General features: G+C 36.8%; 1 long non-coding RNA gene across 1 annotated transcript in view; it reads right to left on the bottom strand.

Moving 5' to 3' along the window:
* The window catches only part of LOC113968231, a 138,225-nt gene that overhangs the window by 47,843 nt on the left and 71,545 nt on the right, over positions 1–18,837 (bottom strand). Inside the window, exons 2-3 of the long non-coding RNA XR_003534443.1 lie at positions 7,376–7,477; positions 1,470–1,522 (exon numbers count right to left, since the gene is read on the bottom strand). This is a non-coding gene — a long non-coding RNA (uncharacterized LOC113968231). The remainder of the gene's footprint in view (positions 1–1,469; positions 1,523–7,375; positions 7,478–18,837) is intronic.

The following is an 18,837-nucleotide window of genomic DNA, read 5'->3' on the forward strand; positions in this document are numbered from 1 at the left end:
TTCCTTCCTTCCTTCTTTCTTTCTTTTTCTTTCTTCCTTTCTTTCTTTCTTTCTTCCTTCCTTTCTTTCTTCCTTCCTTCCTTTCTTTCTTCCTTTCTTCTTTTCTTTCTTTCTTCCTTCCTTTCTTCCTTTCTTCCTTCGTTTCTTTCTTTCTTCCTTTCTTTCTTTCCTTCTTTCTTTCTTTCTTTCTCTCTTTCTTTCTTTCTTTTTCTTTCTTTCTTTCCTTTCTTTCTCTTTCTTTCTTTTCTTTCTCTCTTTCTTTTTCTTTCCTTCTTTCTTTTCTTTCTTTCTTTCTTTCCTTTCTCTTTCTTTCTTTCCTTTCTCTTTCTTTCTCTCTCTCTTTCCTTCTTTCTTTCTCTCCTTCCTTCCTTCTTTCCCTTCCTCCGTTCCTTCCTTCCCTCCAAACCTTCCCAAACCCTCCCTCACCAAACCTTCCCTTCACTTCCCAAACCTTCTTTCCCTTTCTTTCCTTTTTTTCTTTCACTGGTAGTTTTAAAAAGAGTGGTTGGCTATATTATTCCATTATGGCCCAGTGATTAGGGCACATGCGTGGAGGCGAGTCATGTTTTCTCAGTGCTGTAAACACTTGGTTATTGCATTTGGGATAGGAACCAACAATTCCTTCTTTCTTTGAAGTGTTTAAAAAGAGGAGCTCCTGTCAGTGTTCTGATGAAGACATCACCCCAAATAATGCACTGAGGTAAGGGTTACTATCCACAGAGGTATGAATATGCTCAGGAATTTCTCTGTCTTGCTAATGGATGCTCCCAATGGAGATTCCCCAGGGGGTTGAAGCCCATTTGAAGGTGTTCAAGAACCCTGGCTGTGCAGGATATGAACCCTAAGCATGCCCTCCTCAGCAGTGTTGATCCATGGGCAATCTAAACCCACTTGGCTCACGCTGCTCCCAAAAGTCACCACCATAAGCTTCTTCCTCTCCCCAGGCACCATGTGCCCTGAGGCTTTGCCTCATGCTCAAAATCAAACTCACACCAAAAATGCCCATCTCTGGTGCAAAGACTGCCCATCTGCGGTTACTTTTTCTTGTGCATCTGTCCTACCCAGAGCTGCTTGAAATCTTGTTAGACAGAGTGTCTTTTTGAACAGGTCTTTCATCACATCTATCCTCAATATCTGCACTTGTAATAGACTCCACCACAAACCTGACACTTGTTTTAAGGGCCAAAAATCCCACTGTAGCTGGAAAAGGTTTTGACACAAATGTGTCAGATGGCCTTTAAAAGAGCTTCCAGAATTCCTGTGGTGGAGAAAAACACAAAATGTATCTCTTCTGACTGTCAGTCATATTTGTCCATGCATCCATACTTCCTCTCATCTTAGCACAGAAATGTCATAAAAAATAGAGCAGTGACCCAGATGTCATATTTGTATCCAATAATATGTGTAAAAATCTGTTTGCATTTTTTCTTTTCTGTTATAAACGTTGAAATCTGCTAATGAGCACTCACATTTTCTGTTATCCTTGACTGAAATGTCAAAATATTCAGTAGATCTTCTCAGACTGGAAATAAAGAAAGAAGATATTTAATTTGTCTAGTTAGCTATAATACACAATATTCACATATGCTAATAAATAATCTGTGGAAGATTTTCAATCATGTTTGCCCATTAAGCATATAACTGTTATAACTCACACTGAAAGTACTTTCTTGTGTCTCTTAATGAAGGCATACCAGTTTTTCTCTGTAAATGACAGCCATCTCATCAAATAATAGTAACAAAAAAAATTGTGTAGTAATACTGATTCCTTCTTTGTCACACATCCAGAAGCATAAGAAGCAATGAAATATTCATTTTTGAGGAGTGTTACACCAAAACTACATTAAATGACCTGTGAAGCACCTGGCTTACTGTGGTACAGTGCCATCACAAGCAAGTTAGTTTAATTGGCTTCAGCACAGGACAGAATAAACGCTTTGACCCAAGTTCCTGACTTCTTTGCCAGAAATGAAACTCTGTTTTGTGTGCTTTTATAAGTACAGACAGTGTAAGAGGTTAGGCCAACAATAAAGCAGAAGAGAAGTAATAAGGAAAAAGTATATACTGAATAAAAATGTAATTTCTGAACAGATAATTGTCATTACTGGCTTATTTAGTATATCTTCTTTCCTCCATGCAACTGTTTGGTTTTTTCCCCTCGATGCACAACTTGCTTATTACTGTAGAGTTCCAGCAGAAACAATAGCTTTAAAGTAAAGCATATTTTCTGTTCTTTTTAATCTTACCCTGAGGAACAATCCACATGGAAGCTTAGCTGACTTTGCAGGAGATCAAGAAGCAATGAAAAACATATTTGCCTAGAAGAACCTCTGGCTTAAAAATTGGTGTGACACAGGTGCCTATACTACTATTATTCTTAAGGGATTTTACAACCTTTAAAATCAGGAGCTGGATAAATACTTTTAGCTGACAGGTAAATGAAAAGGAATTTTAGAATTTTGTCAATAACTCTAAGGAAGATGAACTGTTTATGTGAAGTCATTATATACTCACTAGGGAAACACAAAGGAATTGGGATGCCAACAGTTTTGGGCAGCGTGATAAACACTACAGAGATAGAAAGAAAAATTCTTTTCTGAAACATTTTCCTTTCCCCAATCAAAAGTTTATAGGATGTTTTTTTTTAATGGGAAGTCTTGACTTAGGGCATATTTTGATTAGGAGTGATTTATTTGCTTATTTTAATGGGATAATAAATAATTGCTTTATGTAGAAAGCTTACAGATTTTTTTGTACAGATTTCTTTTATTTATTCCTGACTTACATAACACTTCTAGCTAGTGTGTTCCCATTGAAGACAGAGGTGAGATAGAGGGAGACACAGTTAACAGGATATTCATTATACGTTGCTAAAATCTGAAAGTTCTTTTTACACTGTAGCAATGAGTGGGACCTATGTTGACACAAACTCACTGAAAGCAAGGAATGCTCTCCTCAATGGTGAGAAATCCTATAATAAACATATAGAGCCCTGTGGGGCAAAACCAGTTCCAGTGCAGTTAGATCTTGATCCTTACATTCCACAAGTTAAACTGTACTAGAAAAAGAGGGAATACCTTTCAGTAGTGTTTCTCACTTGTGCTGATGTAGAAATCCATGTATTTGGAATAACATACTGTGCTGGTTTAAAAGTTAACCAGCAAGGGAAAATGAACTCAATTCAAAAGAGAGATTTATAAGTCAGAATAACAATTTATTAAAATAATGCAATAAGTACAATTATACAGACAGACAATTGGTTTTAACCCACAAAACCCAAATGTATAAACCAGCACCCTGGGGTATGAACAAAAGTGGTGTACCTTGGCCCACCCCCGAGTCCAAAGCAAAGGGAGAGGGGATAAACCTGCTGGTGGGAGAGCTGCTGCAGTCTGGTCAGAAGTGGTGATTGCAGTCCAGTCGAGGGTGGTGGTCCCAGTCTGGTTGAAGGCAGTGGTCTGCAGTCTAGTTGAAGGCAGTGGTCTGCAGTCTAGTTGAAGGCAGTGGTCTGCAATCTTCCTCTGGATCCCACTAGAGGTGGCAAGGTTCTGAAACTCCCAGTTATATACTCTCTCCAGTTCAGGCGGGAGTGCTCAGTCCCTCCCTCAGAGTAGGGAATTCCATAAAAGGGCATGCGAATGCTCAGTCCCTCCTCCATAAAAGGGTATCAGAGCGGGGAATTCCATATAAGGGTATCAGAGCGGGGAATTCCATAAAAGGGTATCAGAGCGGGGAATTCCATAGAAGGGTACAGGAACATCTTCCCACCTTGCAGGCCTCTACTGACAACAGTTTTTGGGAAATGGCATGGAGGCTATAGAATACACAGTTTTGGGTTACACCCATCCAGTGATGAATTGGTCCCAGCCGTTCTAACCAGGACACATACAGTACTATAGGATGGTTTTAAGAGAAACCTTGGAAATCATACATTTAAGAGCTATACTACTGCAGACTTCAAAGTCCGTTTGGTCGCATGCCTGAAATGCGACAGCTACTTAATATCAACTTGTACCTAAAAGCAACAGCTTTGTAGTATGTGGTTGCTTAGGGTGATGGAGGCCTGAACCCAACAGCCTGGGGTTGCTCTTGATTTACTAGTTTTGAAGTAGAAAAGTCATTTAAGTTCTGATTATTCTGCCAGTTCTTCTTTCTGGAGCCAGCAGTTGTAGAAAATGGTAGTCTAAACGTTTTCCATCACCATATTCTGAGAATTGACTCAGCTGGAAAAGACCTGACATGGGAACTTCATAAACCTCATGTGAATTAGATTTTTCAAATACATTCAATATAAATCCTTAATCTCTTATTCTTCTTTGATATACATATATTTAGTAGAAAGTTTCTCCTTATTTAGAGGTTTTTGTGTTTTAAACTGTTATATGTTCTCTTTTTTTTTTTCTGAATACTTCATTTAAATAATGAATCCAAAGCCAGATAGCAGAATTTTCCTTTGGTTTTAAGTTTCCAATAACCAAGTGAAAAATACATGTCAGGTTCTAAATAATTATTTGATTTATTCTTTTTTTCTTAGCTTTTTTAAAAAATAGTTTGTACGCTGTATTACAAAATTAATGTATTTCCAGAAAAAATAACTAAATTGATTACACTGAAACTAAGCATGATTTTTTTTCTTTCTTTAGACTAGAGAAAAAGCAGATTTCATTTTGCTGATTAATTTTCTATATGTATTTACATTTGACAGCCAAAAAGGAAAGTTTTAAAATAAGATGTGCACCTCTCCACATCAACATACACCCTTCCTATTTTCCCTGCATATGAGGAGATGTAATGGTCTTACGGTAAAACCTGATTTAAGACTTTTAAGTAAGTCTTCTTTATTTCCAGTAGTTGTCAAAAGTGCAAATTTTAGGAATTCTTAGGAAATTAATTAAAAAAAATAAGGAAAATGTCTATGTATGTGCCCACATGTTGAGTACTGGATGGAGACAGAAAATGAAAGAGAAAAGAAGATAGATAAATAAATAATGATAACAAGCCATGAAAAGGGATTTCACTAACCATGAGTGATAAAATGAAGATTTATTCTGGTTAAGTAAATACTGCTTGTATAATTTTTTTTTCCCAATTTATTGATTTCTATGGCATGTCTAGGAATTGTATTTTAAAAGGACAGTCATCATCACCTTGTATAAGAAGAAAGGCACTAAATCAGACTGCTCAAATTACTGTGGTATTACTCTGCTCTCCATTGCTGGCAAAATCCTGGCAAGAATACTCCTGAACAGACTAATACCCGCTATAGCAGAAGAAATTCTACCTGAATCTCAGTGTGGCTTCAGAGCCAACAGGAGCACCACAGACATGATATTTGTTCTCAGACAACTGCAAGAGAAGTGTAGGGAACAGAACAAAGGTCTCTATGTAACCTTTGTCAACCTCACCAAGGCTTTCGATACTGTGAACAGAAAAGGTCTTTGGCAGATTTTGGAACGTTTAGGTTGTCCCCCCAAGTTCCTTAAAATGATCATCTCACTTCATGAGGATCAGCACAGCCAAGTCAGATATGGCAACACACTTTCTGAGCCCTTTCTAATAAAGGATGGTGTGAAACAAGGCTGCGTTCTCGCTCCCACCTTATTCACAGTCTTTTTCACCATGATGCTCCAAAGGTCCATGGCAGACCTCGATGATCAGGACGGTATCTACATTCGATATCGTACTGATGGAAGCCTATTCAACCTAAGGCGACTGAAGGCCCACACTAAGACCCTAAACCATCTTGTCTGGGAGCTGCTTTATGCTGATGATGCTGCCCTTGTCGCCCACACAGAAGCAGCCCTGCAGCGTTTAACATCCTGCTTCGCAGATGCTGCTGAGCTCTTTGGGCTGGAAGTCAGCTTAAAGAAGACTGAAGTTCTCCATCAACCTGCACCTCAGGAAGTCCTCCATCATCCCCACATCACCATCGGCCAGTCAGAACTCAAATCAGTCCAACAGTTTAATTACTTAGGCAGCCTCATCTCCTCAGATGGTAAGATTGACGGGGAGATAGACAACAGGTTAGCGAAGGCATATAGTGCTTTTGGAAAACTCCATAAAAGAGTATGGCGTAATAAACACTTGAAGGAAAGTACCAAGATCAGTGTTTACAGAGCCATTGTGCTGTCTACTCTTTTATATGGTTCCGAATCATGGATCATCTACCGCCACCACCTGCGTCTCCTAGAACGCTTCCATCAACGCTGTCTCCGTACAATCCTGAACATCCACTGGTCAGATTATGTGACCAATACATCTGTTCTTGAACAGGCAGCAATCACAAGTATTGAGGCCATGCTACTGAGAACGCAACTGCGCTGGGCAGGGCACGTCTCCAGGATGAAGGACCACCGCCTCCCTAAGATCCTGCTTTATGGTGAACTTGCCTCCGGCTGCCGCAAGAGAGGAGCCCCGAAGAAAAGATACAAGGACTCCCTGAAGCAACAACTCAGCCTCGGGCATATTGATCACCATAACTGGTCTACTCTGGCCTCTAACCGGGAGGCCTGGAGACAGTCCATTTATAACGCTGCTGATGCTTTTGAGAAAGCACACAGGATCACCCTTGAGGAGAAAAGACAACGCAGAAAGAATCGAACCTTGCAGAATATACCATCTAAGGAGTCTTTCTGCTGTGTCTTTTGCAACCGGACTTGCCTTTCTCGTATTGGCTTTTTTAGCCACCAACGTGCTTGCAAGAAACGTGGGTAGAGCCCTTCCCAAATCTTTGTTCGCGAAGCCTAGCCATGATATGATAATTCCATACCAATCATTATTTTTACTGCTTGATTGCTCCATACTCACCTATTTGCCAAGGGTAAAATTAATGAAACATTTAGTCCAGAAAAATTTTTTTGAATGCTGACATAAGTTAGGGAAAGGAAAATGTATCATGCAAGCAACAATCCGTAATTTTATTTTCATTTAATTAGGATATGAAGAAAATATTAGAGGTCTGAGATATTGGGAATCTGGGGCTATTCTAGGAAACTACCTAAGAAGAAGGAAAGATGCTCTCAGCGCATGAACTTGCACGTCCTCCTCAGCACGTTCTCCTCCTGAGATTTGACCTGAGCCATCTGGGCAGAGTTTGGGAGGAACAGGTCAGGCTAGGAATTGCTGCCAGTAAATGATGTGAGTCTTGCTCTTATTTTGAGTGGCAGGTCCCTCCAAAGGGTCTTCTCACGTCCTTGTGCCTCTGTTGTGATATGTTTATGTACCAGCAGGAGCACGGACCTGTCCTAATTGTTGCTTGAATTGTAGACAGTATTGCTTATCCCACACAGTCTGCTGGCTAGAAGGACAGTATGCAATTCTGAGAGCAGGCAGAAATAAAAGAAGGTTGTGAAAGGTCCTTCAATGGATAACATACCTTGCTGTCAGACTTCCAGTCAAATGTGAAATTCATACAAAGATGCACTTATTTCTCTTCATCCTTTCTGGAAGCCAACAAGCACTTTGTGTTTTCTGTGACCTGTGAGGGAAAGTTTCGTGGAATGTTAAATATCCATAATGTCAGTTTTCCAGATTAAATGTTCCCAGACTAAAGGTTAGGCTCAGACATTAAGATGGAGTGATCACCTGATCTTTTCAGATTGCTAAATATGAGGAAAGGATTAGGGAGAAAAGATAGAAAAGATGTTTCTCCAGTGAGATGCAGAGATCTCTTTCTTTTCCCATATATTCATGGCACAGGCATACAACATAATCAAGAACTTGATGAGTTTCCAGGGATCTAATAAAACATAATACTATTATATTACAATAAAAACACTTGAATAAAATAAATCATTAGAATATTACCCATGAATTATCTTCTGTATTTAAACTGAAAAATTACCTTAGAATTTCTGGGCGATTTGACTAGTTAAGTATTTTTTTCCTTGAAAAAGTGTTGTTCATCAGTCAATCTTTAAATTCATGTGACTTTTCTGCCGTTTTGCACAATGAAGCATATAATTAGCACTATCATCAATTTTACAGTTGCTTTTCAGAATTCTTCCATACCATAAAATGGGGGTAAGGAAACAAGAAAAAATCTCTATGAATTAAACAAAAATGGAGGAGCAAGATTTGTAAGGAAAGGACATATATCTTTGCTAGGTTGGCTGAAACACGAATTTAGATGTTTGAGAGACATGGCAGAATTTAATGAAGAAACTACTAGCCACAGTGGGTTTTTTCTGGATTTTTTTTCTGAATTTTTTTTTCCTCTCTTTCATGTTTGCTACAGGAGGTATAATTTGCTTCAGAAATGTTGCCCTCCTCACATGCTTTGATCTTTACTGTTGCCTTAGCACTACTTCTACAAATAATATGTGATTCCTAGTGCAATTTAGAAAAGCTAAGAAATTAGAGAAAAAAACCATGATTTACATGCATCCTTCTTTTAAGACTTGACTTATTTGTGAGAAAGACTCCTTTAACTCATACTACCTGAGTTTAATCCTGGGTTTCCTGTTGCACCAATGCAGTTGTAGTTGACTTTGGAATTTATAATTATTAATGTTCCCATTCCTGATAACTTATTAAGTCTTGACTTTTATTGTCATGCCTTAATTGCTGGTTTGTTCATGATGGCAACAGAAGCAGTTTTGATTAGGAAATCAAAAACTGTATTATTTCCTAAATTGTCAAATCTCCTGCTGTGTTCTCTGTAATATCTTATTTATTTTTTTACTTGCTTCACTTTAAAGTAAACACTGCAGTATAAATAGTGGTGCTTTAATAATTAGTTAGGGGACCCCTGGTGGCCTAGTGGTTAGCGTGCAGGACTCTCACTGCTGCAACCCAGGTTCGAATCCAGCCAGTCCCCTGGGCAGATGGAACCCGTTAGCCCTGTGAGGCCATCCATCTATGAGAAGGTCACTCTAAACAAACCTACGTCCTGAGGACCTCACTGCCATTGTCCAAGCTTGCTTGGCCCCAGCAGATGAACCTTAGGATTAAAGGGTGGGCTCAGTTCAGCGCAGGCTGTGTCTCACCTAAAAAATCCATTGCGCAGGCTGGAAAGGTAAAAGACCTTTCCCCAAATCTTCGTTCGTGAAGACTGGCCATTATATTAATAATTAGTTATCACAAAAATCTATAACAGTAGTTTAGCAACTGCTTATATAAGAAATCTGAATTGTAGTCTAAACCTGTGGTGAAATTCCTCACTTTCATGAATAATATAAGTACATTGTCAGTTAAGGCTGCCTATTTACCAGTAAAATTTTTCAGAAATATTTATACACTGCTTTTTGTTTCAGTAAGATCTTGAAAACTGTTATAACATCAGACAGACAGCCCAGTACATTATCTGTAGTGAGATTTTTTTAAAAGCACATTATTCTAAGAAGCATTGTCATGCTCTGTCAATTTTATTCTTCTTTCCATAAAACCTTCTCATTTATAGTAGCATGAGAAAGGTAATTTTTATTATTTGTTCTGTACGTATAACAAGTCAGGTTTTATTAGGGTTTGGTGGACCTTCATTTTCCCTTTCTGGCATTTCTGCAATTGTATATTATGTATAAAAAATGTATTTTCTGATTTTTCCCCAGCATTATTTTTAGAATGCAAGTGGTGGTGGGGCTGGTTCTGCAGCACAGATTCTTTGTAAGCAGGAAGTTACACATTTCTCACGACAGGACATCTGGTATAAGGAAACTTTATTTATTTAATTTTCTTTATTTTAAAAATATGACACTGTTCAGTGGTCAAACCAAACAGCTCCATGGTTCCCTCAGGCTCTCTTTTGTGTACGGATGGATATTTCTAAGGTGTCTAGTCTTTGTGGCTGGTAGAAAGACTTCAACCACCAAATACACCAGCAGTGGCAAGACGGATAGATTGGGAAGTAAGCTGTGTGGTTTCCAGTTATCTAAAAGTCATAGTGATTAGTTCCAGATCAAATCACAACACCTCAATGCAAGCACAGTTAGTAGCTGCACTACTGGTTGCTGTAGGAAGTGAATTCTGCTGCTCTTAGGCAACTGGACAAACTTGAGTACTCTTGAAGCTTACTTTCTCTTATTTGCTCTTTTACTTAGTAAATTGAAACAGCAGGGGCCTTCGACTATAATGTAATAAATATACTGTAATCTCAGTTTAATTATATACCCATTCAATACACATAGGTTATTTTGGAGGAAAATCTATTAGTTTATTTCCAAGTATTCCCTATTTTCAATGTTTTTTCAAAGTTCTCTGAATAAAAAAAAATTTAAAAGTCTCTAATTGATCTTTTTGCAAATACATGTGAAAATAAATCTTATACCTGAGTTCATGGTATTCAAGCTCATTACTCAGATTTCTCCTTTAGCCATTCACTGGGTGGAGCAGACCCTGATTTCCAGGAAGTCATCTACTAAAGACTCAGTTTGAGGCACAGAATTTTTACGTATTTTGCATAACAGATAGGAGAAGAGTCCTTGGCTCTGTTCACACTCTGACTTTGCATTCTGATACTGTGAACCTCCATTTCCTAATCCCAATTTTGTCCCTAGCACTAACACACTGCATTTAATATGTAATAATATCATGATCTTCACAAGCATTAAAATGAAACTCATTATGCTATTTAAGAACTTCTTATAAACATAATCTATAAACTCTACAGCTATAGCAAGTAAGTCCAGATGTTTCTTCACAATCACTAGAGGTCTTTGGAAGTAGCTCCACATCCATTCAGATATTTTGCATACAGAGTACTATTGTTTCAGTCAAAGGCTATCTGAAACTCATTAGCTTCTCTTGCAGAACTTTTTGCAAAACATTTTTTTAATATGCCTAAGAATTTGTGGATCAGCCATCTCAAACCTGTTGCCAGCCCTAAATGGCTGATTTTTATTGAGCAATACATCAGTTAAAAGATATTAATTGCAAAGATATAAAGTTTTGTTTTTAATTTACAGTTTGATAAAAAAATCTACTGCCTGCTGAAGAAATACAGGTATCTTCAAAAGAAGAGAATTTTGCGTATTAAAGAACTTTTGACTAGGCAGTTAAGTTGAGGACACTGCTAATACAACAAAGATGCATCTATTTATCACTGGAAGGGGAAGATCCCTGATTCTGCATAAGGAGAGAATGGACTGAGTTTTGAAGACAAAATATTAAATAGCCCTAGCCACTGTGGAAGACTTTCAAGACAAATCTGACAATAAACCGTAAAAAACTTTCTTAAAAAATAAAAGAGGGTATGTTCAAAGCCTGAACCCCATGGCTAACACCTCGAGAACAAATAATCTTTGCCACAGCAGAAGATTAAAGTTTTTGAGTGAAATGTATATGTCAGGTCAAGCATAAAGATGATCAAAACAGTTGAGTTGCAAGTGGATAAGGGAAATGAAATACAAGGTTTTCAGTGTTATAGTTGCTGCTCTTGTGGTAAAAATAGTAGAACTAACTACTGCTATTCCTGTGACAGCAAAGTCTTTGTATTGGAAAAAGTCTGAAGTGACAGACAAATAAATATTGGTATTTTGATCACTTATGTCTAGGAATTAAAATTAATCTTGATCCTCACAACAGAATAAATTGTCCCTGAAAGAATAAATTGTCAAGCTTAGTCTTCCCTTGTAAAATATCATGAGTTAGCAGAATATATCACATTATTTAATCTGTTTTAAGAGCACTTGAAACAGAAAATGAAATGCTTCAGGTATACTGTGTTCAAAGGGCTTGACCTCATTGTACTAACAATAAATCAAGATAAATGCCTTTCAGATTATCAGCTGAATTGGTTTTAAGCAACATGAGATCAGAATCATACTTCTGTAATTTAAAGAGGAACCTTTTACACCACATGACACTGGAACAAATTCAGCAATTACCACATGTCAGTACTGTAAGAAAGGTAGAGGCAAATTAGAGACTGAAAAAAATATCACAGAAGACATGAAAATATATCCCGAATCAGGTAAAAGAAAAGAAAATAAGAAAATTGATAAAGCAACAGGAAAAATGGATTGTAAGAGAGAAAGAGGAAAAAGAAATCTCAGCAGAGACAGTGTAAAAGAAAATATTGAAAAAGAGGGATGAATATCTTATCTTAGGTGGATGTGATATAAAATGAATATCAAATTGACCTGTGGTCAGATCTAAACATCAAGGCAGATGTTCGTTATCCACCCACATCTTAAAATCTATCATCAAGGGCATTTGATGCTGACTCTCCTTGCTACAACTGGTCTGTGATCAAAGAGTTTGCTAGTTCCAAGAGCAAGACAGAGCCTTTCATCTCCACGCTCTCATGTCATGCTGCCTCTTGTCTTTGCATCAAGGGGTGCTGTGCCCAGACACCTGACTTCTCACACCGTTCTAATACCATGAATGTCCCTGTCCTAGATAAAAATAATACTAAAATCTTTCCTGTGACAGAATTACTTGGGGTAACGGTCTAGTAGGTAAAAAATCAGAGCACTCTATTAGTGTGGTTAGAGAGACAAGAGGGATCAGGGGAAAAAAAAGAGTCTCGAAAATGAGATGAAGAGCAGCACTAGAACCCCGCGGTCTGTGAAGAGTAGAGGCAGAGGGAGGGGAGATGGAAAGCTTTGCTTGATTTGAATTTTAGAAAATAATTCAATCTTCTGCATATGAGAATCCAGCATTTATTGATTTACTGACTATACATGCAGAACTCAAAAAATACAAAGATAATTGCTGAGCTGGTGAAATGGAGTCAGAGAGAAAGCTAATGATCCCGCAGGTGGAGAAATGTAAATGTAGAAAAAAACTCAGCAAAGAGACACAGGGTGAAGCTCAAGGACCAGTGCTCTTTGAAAATGACTGTAAAGAAAGATTTTGGCAATGAAGCAATCCTTGAGTCATAGAATAAGGAATAGATGAATAAATAAAAATAATTATGTAGAAACAAAATGACAGAAGATGATATAAAGCAGACACAAAAGAATAAATAGACAAAATGAAAATTAGAAGATGCAAAGTTGGTAAAAGAAGAAAAATAAGAATCAGGCTCAAATCAAACAACAGACACAGATAAAACCTAAATAAATGCTAAAGAATATCTCTAAATATTTTTTATACAGCATGAGGCCATAAAATTATATACTCTCTTGGAGATGACAAATCACAAGAATATATATATAACTTGCATAAATTCAGAGTTTATGCCTATATGGTAACTATTTCTCTGTAGCATCTGCTGTCCATTATGAATGATTTTGAATAGAAGGTATTTTAATTTTACATAAACTTGAAGTATCTTTGTACCTCATCTTTGGATCATCAGCAAAATCTTTAGACTATTTAGACTAGTGGAGTACAAATATAGACTAATCCAGTAATCAGACGACATTATCAGAACAATTCCTTCTGGACTTAAAATCTATGCCTACCCAAATACATAATTGATAATCATACAATCACATGTCTTTGGGGAACGTTTCTTTCTACTCTGTTAAACGAGTAAGCTTACATTTTATATTTTATCCCACATCATGAGTATTGGCATCCATTCTACATTTCCAGCTTGGCTAATGCAATTATGCATGATATTACAATTAGTCATATAAATCCTATTAGGCAATTATGCACAGTATATTGTGTCAAGCAGTTTCACTGACTAATTATTTGTGGTACAAAGAGTGTATATGTTTTTATTTTATTAAATTAATGTGGTTTTATTTAATCTGTACTAGTCCCATTCTAGTGTTCTATGCCAATACAATGTAGGTAACATGAAGCACAACTAAATTAAACTATAAGTCTAGAAATTCTCTAATTTAGAAATAGTCTATAAACTATATCATCTGTCAAATCCACACATTCAGTAATTAACAAAAAGAGAGGTTGCAAAAGAGTTAATTTTTACAGAGAATATAGCCGTCTGAGGCAACAATGTTCTCATCCCACTGCATATATACAAGTATATGCAAACACATGCATAGAATATGTGTATATAGAGGTATATTTAGCATGTATATGCATATATAGTATCTATAATCCCTATGGATGTGCAACTGAAGGGCTTTGTAGACACACCTTTGTGCTTTCAAACAACTCATGGGAAATGACAGTGGCTAATACTGCAAGGGCATTGCTGATGTGTGACTTGGAATAATCTGCCCCTGGACTATAAAAAACTGACAGAAAAATTTTAACATTTTAAGATAACATTATATATACACGTGTATAGATATATACACAAGTACCCAAGTGTATGAATGTATCCTTGGAACCCTTGCATACATACTAACCATGATAAAAGTAAGTAGGCAACGGATATGTTCATTTCCCAGATAGCTCACCCTACTTGCTTTGATAGAACATAGCCAATCAGTGCTGTGATCACAGTTTTTAGTTATAACAAAAGATCCCCCAACAAATGGATCAGAAGAAAAGAGAAAAATTCAGAATGTTGGAGCTAGACTTGACTTAAACATCTCAGTTTAACAGAGTCATAGCTCAAACAACTAAGGAGTTTAATGAAGCCTATAGGGAATTTGTAATGTGCACTCTATGTAAAACCTCTGTATCAGAAACATGGGCAATAAATAATATATAAAAATAAAAAAACAGTCAATGACATTGTCTTATCTCTATTTTATTCTCCCTCAGAGCTCAAGGCCTTAAAAGGGAATCCTGGTTTCATCCTCTCCATTTTACATTTTTCTCCTTCTTACCTCCAGATGGAAAGATTGTGCTGATTGTTACACATATGACCAACAGAATAACAAAGGAAAACCCTGGATCCTTTGCCTTGCAATCCAAGCCTCTGTTGCTGTGCATGTGCTGTCTCAATTGTATTCCTTTATTTCCTATAAACAGCTAAAAATTTTTGCCGGAGAAAAATCTTTGCCACACACATTTAAACTTCCATTCTCATTCTACAGAATCTTTACTATGACCCTTAGGTAGCATGAACTGATTTTAAATTTATTTTAAATGTAGAATATTGTCTTTCAAAGGCTACCAAAAAACTACCATAGGGTAGTAAAGAATGAAAATCAGAATTCAAATATTTTTTTGAATAACAGAAGCCTTGTTTTATTACAGAAATTATGTCCAAATAATGGTTTCAAGCATTACTTCACCTATGGGAAATATAACAAACATTTTTTTGAAGGCAGCTAATTTTGTGACAAAAGCAGCTTGTATGAGTTTTACATAAAATTGTTTTTATGCCAGTGCTAATGCATCTACATATCCTTTAGAGTACACTTTTCAAATGAATCCCCAACAAAGGACTTGTACTTCCTTTTTTGTCTTCAAGTCAAGCATGTCTCTTTTCTTTCTTGGGGTGTTGTTTTGTTGCATTGTATATCATCATGGCTAGGCTTCGCGAATGAAGATTTGGGAGCATTGTATATAACAGTACTCTAATATTGCTGCTTTTCTGCGAGAACTAATGTGCTTTTTTTTTTCTTTTTCTTTCTTTCCTTTCTTTTTTTAATTTAAGATAGAGCTTGTAGAAAGTGTAATATAGGCACGTTACATATGTTTTTTTATCTAATTAGAATAGATTTAATAGTTGTATGAGTATAGATTCAATAATTCCACTTGTAAATCACCACTGGCACAGGTTGCCCAGAGAGGCTGAAGAGTCTCTGTTCTTGGAGCTATTCAAAACCTCATGGGACATCCTGCTCTGATCTGAGCAAAGGGTGTGGACCACACAATCTTTAGAGATGCCTTTCCACTTCAGCCTTTCTGTAATGTTGTGAACTCTGCCACAGCTGTCCTTGTATGCCAAAAGCCCAAAGTCTCCCTGGTGCAGCCTCACTGGCCACCTTTTGTGTAGCTTTTTCAAACATGATCAAGAATCATCCAAATCCATCATCTAGAGGAAAGTGGTAGGAAGAAAAGGGACAATGAGAGGGAGAAACAGCAAACATATGTAGTTTTTACAGCTGAAATCCAAAGTACTTATATTTTTTAAATGTGTAATGAACTATGCTCATTATAGAAGGAGCCTGCGTTTGACATCCAGACACCTGTTTTGATGGTGAATACTCCTCTGTGACTTTAAACAGGGCTTCTTACCCTTCTGGAGACTGTGCTTTCATGCAGATAAATTCATTATTTACAGATAAGGAAGTTTCCCCTGTGCCCCCTTTTCTGGTAAAAGAAGGGCTGAATGAGAAAACACAGCAGTAAATTATCCATAAGAGGAGACAGAACGAGTTTGTGGCCCTGCAGCCCCCTCTTACACCAACATTAAGCAGCTGCTGGGTGTGATAAACAGCAGAGAATCCCTAGAGATTTAAAGAAAAAGTACACAGAGATGGAGACACAACTACAATGTTTTTAAATAATTATAACGCAATAGTTCATAGTCCTCACTGAAAATTAAAGGCCTACTTTCCTAGATGTTGTATAAACTTGTACAAATATACATCTCCTACTTCAAAGTGTCCTGTTTATGAAAAGTACTGCACTGATGACAGCTTCGAGATTTAAAATGTGTTCTTTCTCCCCTTCGCATTTCTCAGCCTTTTTCTGGTATAAACTTGCAGATCTTTGAAGAAGAAAGAAAAGTACACTGACAAACCCAGCACCCTGGTAAAAAAATCATATTATCAAGAAAACTGTTTTCCCCTTTGCTGATGTCTTGGATGGCTTCGTGTACAGTACAAAATGTCTTTTCTGATGGCTCATTTGAATTACAATGCACAAAGAGAAAGGGACAAAGAGAGATTTTTCCTACTCTGCTGTGTTTAGCTGCATCTAAGAGTGACAGTGCCAGAAATGGAAGTTCAATAGTAATTCAAAATATGTCAGAAATAAGTGGTTAATGTTTTCTTAGACACTTTCTTGTAAGGATAGTATATTTACTTTAGAACACAGTTCTGTGCACGTGTGAATGTATCCCAACAATTAGCATTGCAGGTATGTAATGCTGAGTAAAACCTCAGAACGTGAAGGAAGTAGTCCAAGATGTGTGTAATTTCAGTCACCAAATTTGCCTGATTGTATAAGCATTGCCCAATAAGACATGAGATTTATTGCACTGGACAACTCTGTAGACAAATAATTACTGAATCTATAACATAATTAGCTTCAAGAGAGTACATAGCTCATAGAATTGTAGACTGAGAGGAAATCTGAGATCATACAGTCCACCTTTTGCACTGTTCTCCATCACACCTCTGGAGAAAGTGCTAGGGGATCATTCCTGACAGGCATTTCTCTCAACTCTTCTTGAGAACAGTTACTCCACCTACTTCACTACATATCCATATTGATTTTCTTACACCCAAACCAACTCAATGCCAATGAATTCTGACTCCATCAATGAGTGGGATAGTCATAACTCATTTTTTTTCCTGAAAAGGAAAGATCTTCAACAAATTCCATACTCCATTCTTTGCATTAAATAAGGAAAAGCAGCTTTTCATCATATCTATTAATACTTGAGAACACTCAAGACCTACTACTTTGTTACTTCAAATTCTAGTACCAAAGTAACTATATAGGACAATCCTCCTGGCCACAAGAAGAAGATCCAGAGTATATTCATTGTCTGTGAAAATTCATTCTTATTTCGGTGGCTTTCTTTCATCACTAGAAATTAATTATTTTAAGTGTATTAGTCCTTTTGGGTGAATGAAAAATTAAGGTTAATCCTTTAAAATGAAAGAAAATGTGTATTTTTCTGATCTGCTTGTATTGGATGAATTATTTCAGTTTTGAGGATCTTTTCATTAGCATTGTAATTCATATTTTGTCTTATAGGATGAGTAAATATAGTCAAAAGATTCCAACAGAACCTTTAAATGTTCAGCAGACCAAGACTGTACTACAACATTAAGGTACAGAATTTGCACCTTGCTTAACTTCAATGAGCAAGAGTACAGGATGTATCACTCATTAACATGCATGGAAACTCACAGTTTGGTGCCTTCTGCTGAGTATAATTAATTTCACAATTTAATCAGATTACTTTTAATGAAGTTCACATTTTATAAACTTACCAAGGATAATCATATGCATTTCTTGGTTAGCACAGTTACACCAGAAGAAGGGTGCTTTATCTATTTTTTAACCTTTGCATTTCAATTATTAAGTATAAAATTCAGATTTTTGTCTATGTATTAGCAAGAATTGTAATTGTTAAGTAGTAAAGTATGCCTCACAACTGATCCAATATGTCATTGGAATATACCTCTAAGTCTTGTCACCACAGTTTAATTTCATTTTTCCAAATGAACAACCTAGTTGGTAATCAAAATGTTACAAAGTAATGAGAACACATATATTATGTGCCCTCCCTCCAATTTTTCCTATTATGACATTAGTGTAATTATTGCATGTTGGTCTGTCCCTCCTTATGCTGTGAATATGAACATCTATGCCCTTGAAAACTTGAGCTTAAAGCCCTGACAAAGAGAAATGGCCCTTTCATAAGCCTGAGAGACTGATCCTTGCTTAAAGTAAGATTGCATTAAGGTATTCTTAATGAGGTAAGGGAAGAAGCTTGGTGCACATATTGCTCAGGCCTTTCACTTTGCTGTAGTGGATTAACTTGGAAAAAAAAAATGTGGTCAACTCAAGTCATTGGGCCTGTGCAATTTTGTGTGAATAAATATTTCCTGCCAAACAATAAGCACTGATACTTTATCTTTTATAGCACATAAGGGTGGTGAAATTATTATATCCATTTCCCTGAGCATGCAGTTACAATATTGCTTTGCTTGTTTTCTCCCAAAGTATTGTTCAAATTTATTATGTAGCAGTATTTCCTGTGAAGAAATTGACTACATAAACCAGTAGGTTTTTACAATGTAAGATTTGCACTAAAAATACTAGTTAATGTAAAAGCTTTGAAAACAGGGGAGGCTGAGGAGCACTTTGTGGTTGTCTGAAGAGAGTTTCCACCCGGGCCTA

Source organism: Neopelma chrysocephalum, unplaced genomic scaffold, assembly GCF_003984885.1.
Source record: "Neopelma chrysocephalum unplaced genomic scaffold, ASM398488v2 Primary Assembly neopelma1_23, whole genome shotgun sequence".
Taxonomy (NCBI): domain Eukaryota; kingdom Metazoa; phylum Chordata; class Aves; order Passeriformes; family Pipridae; genus Neopelma; species Neopelma chrysocephalum.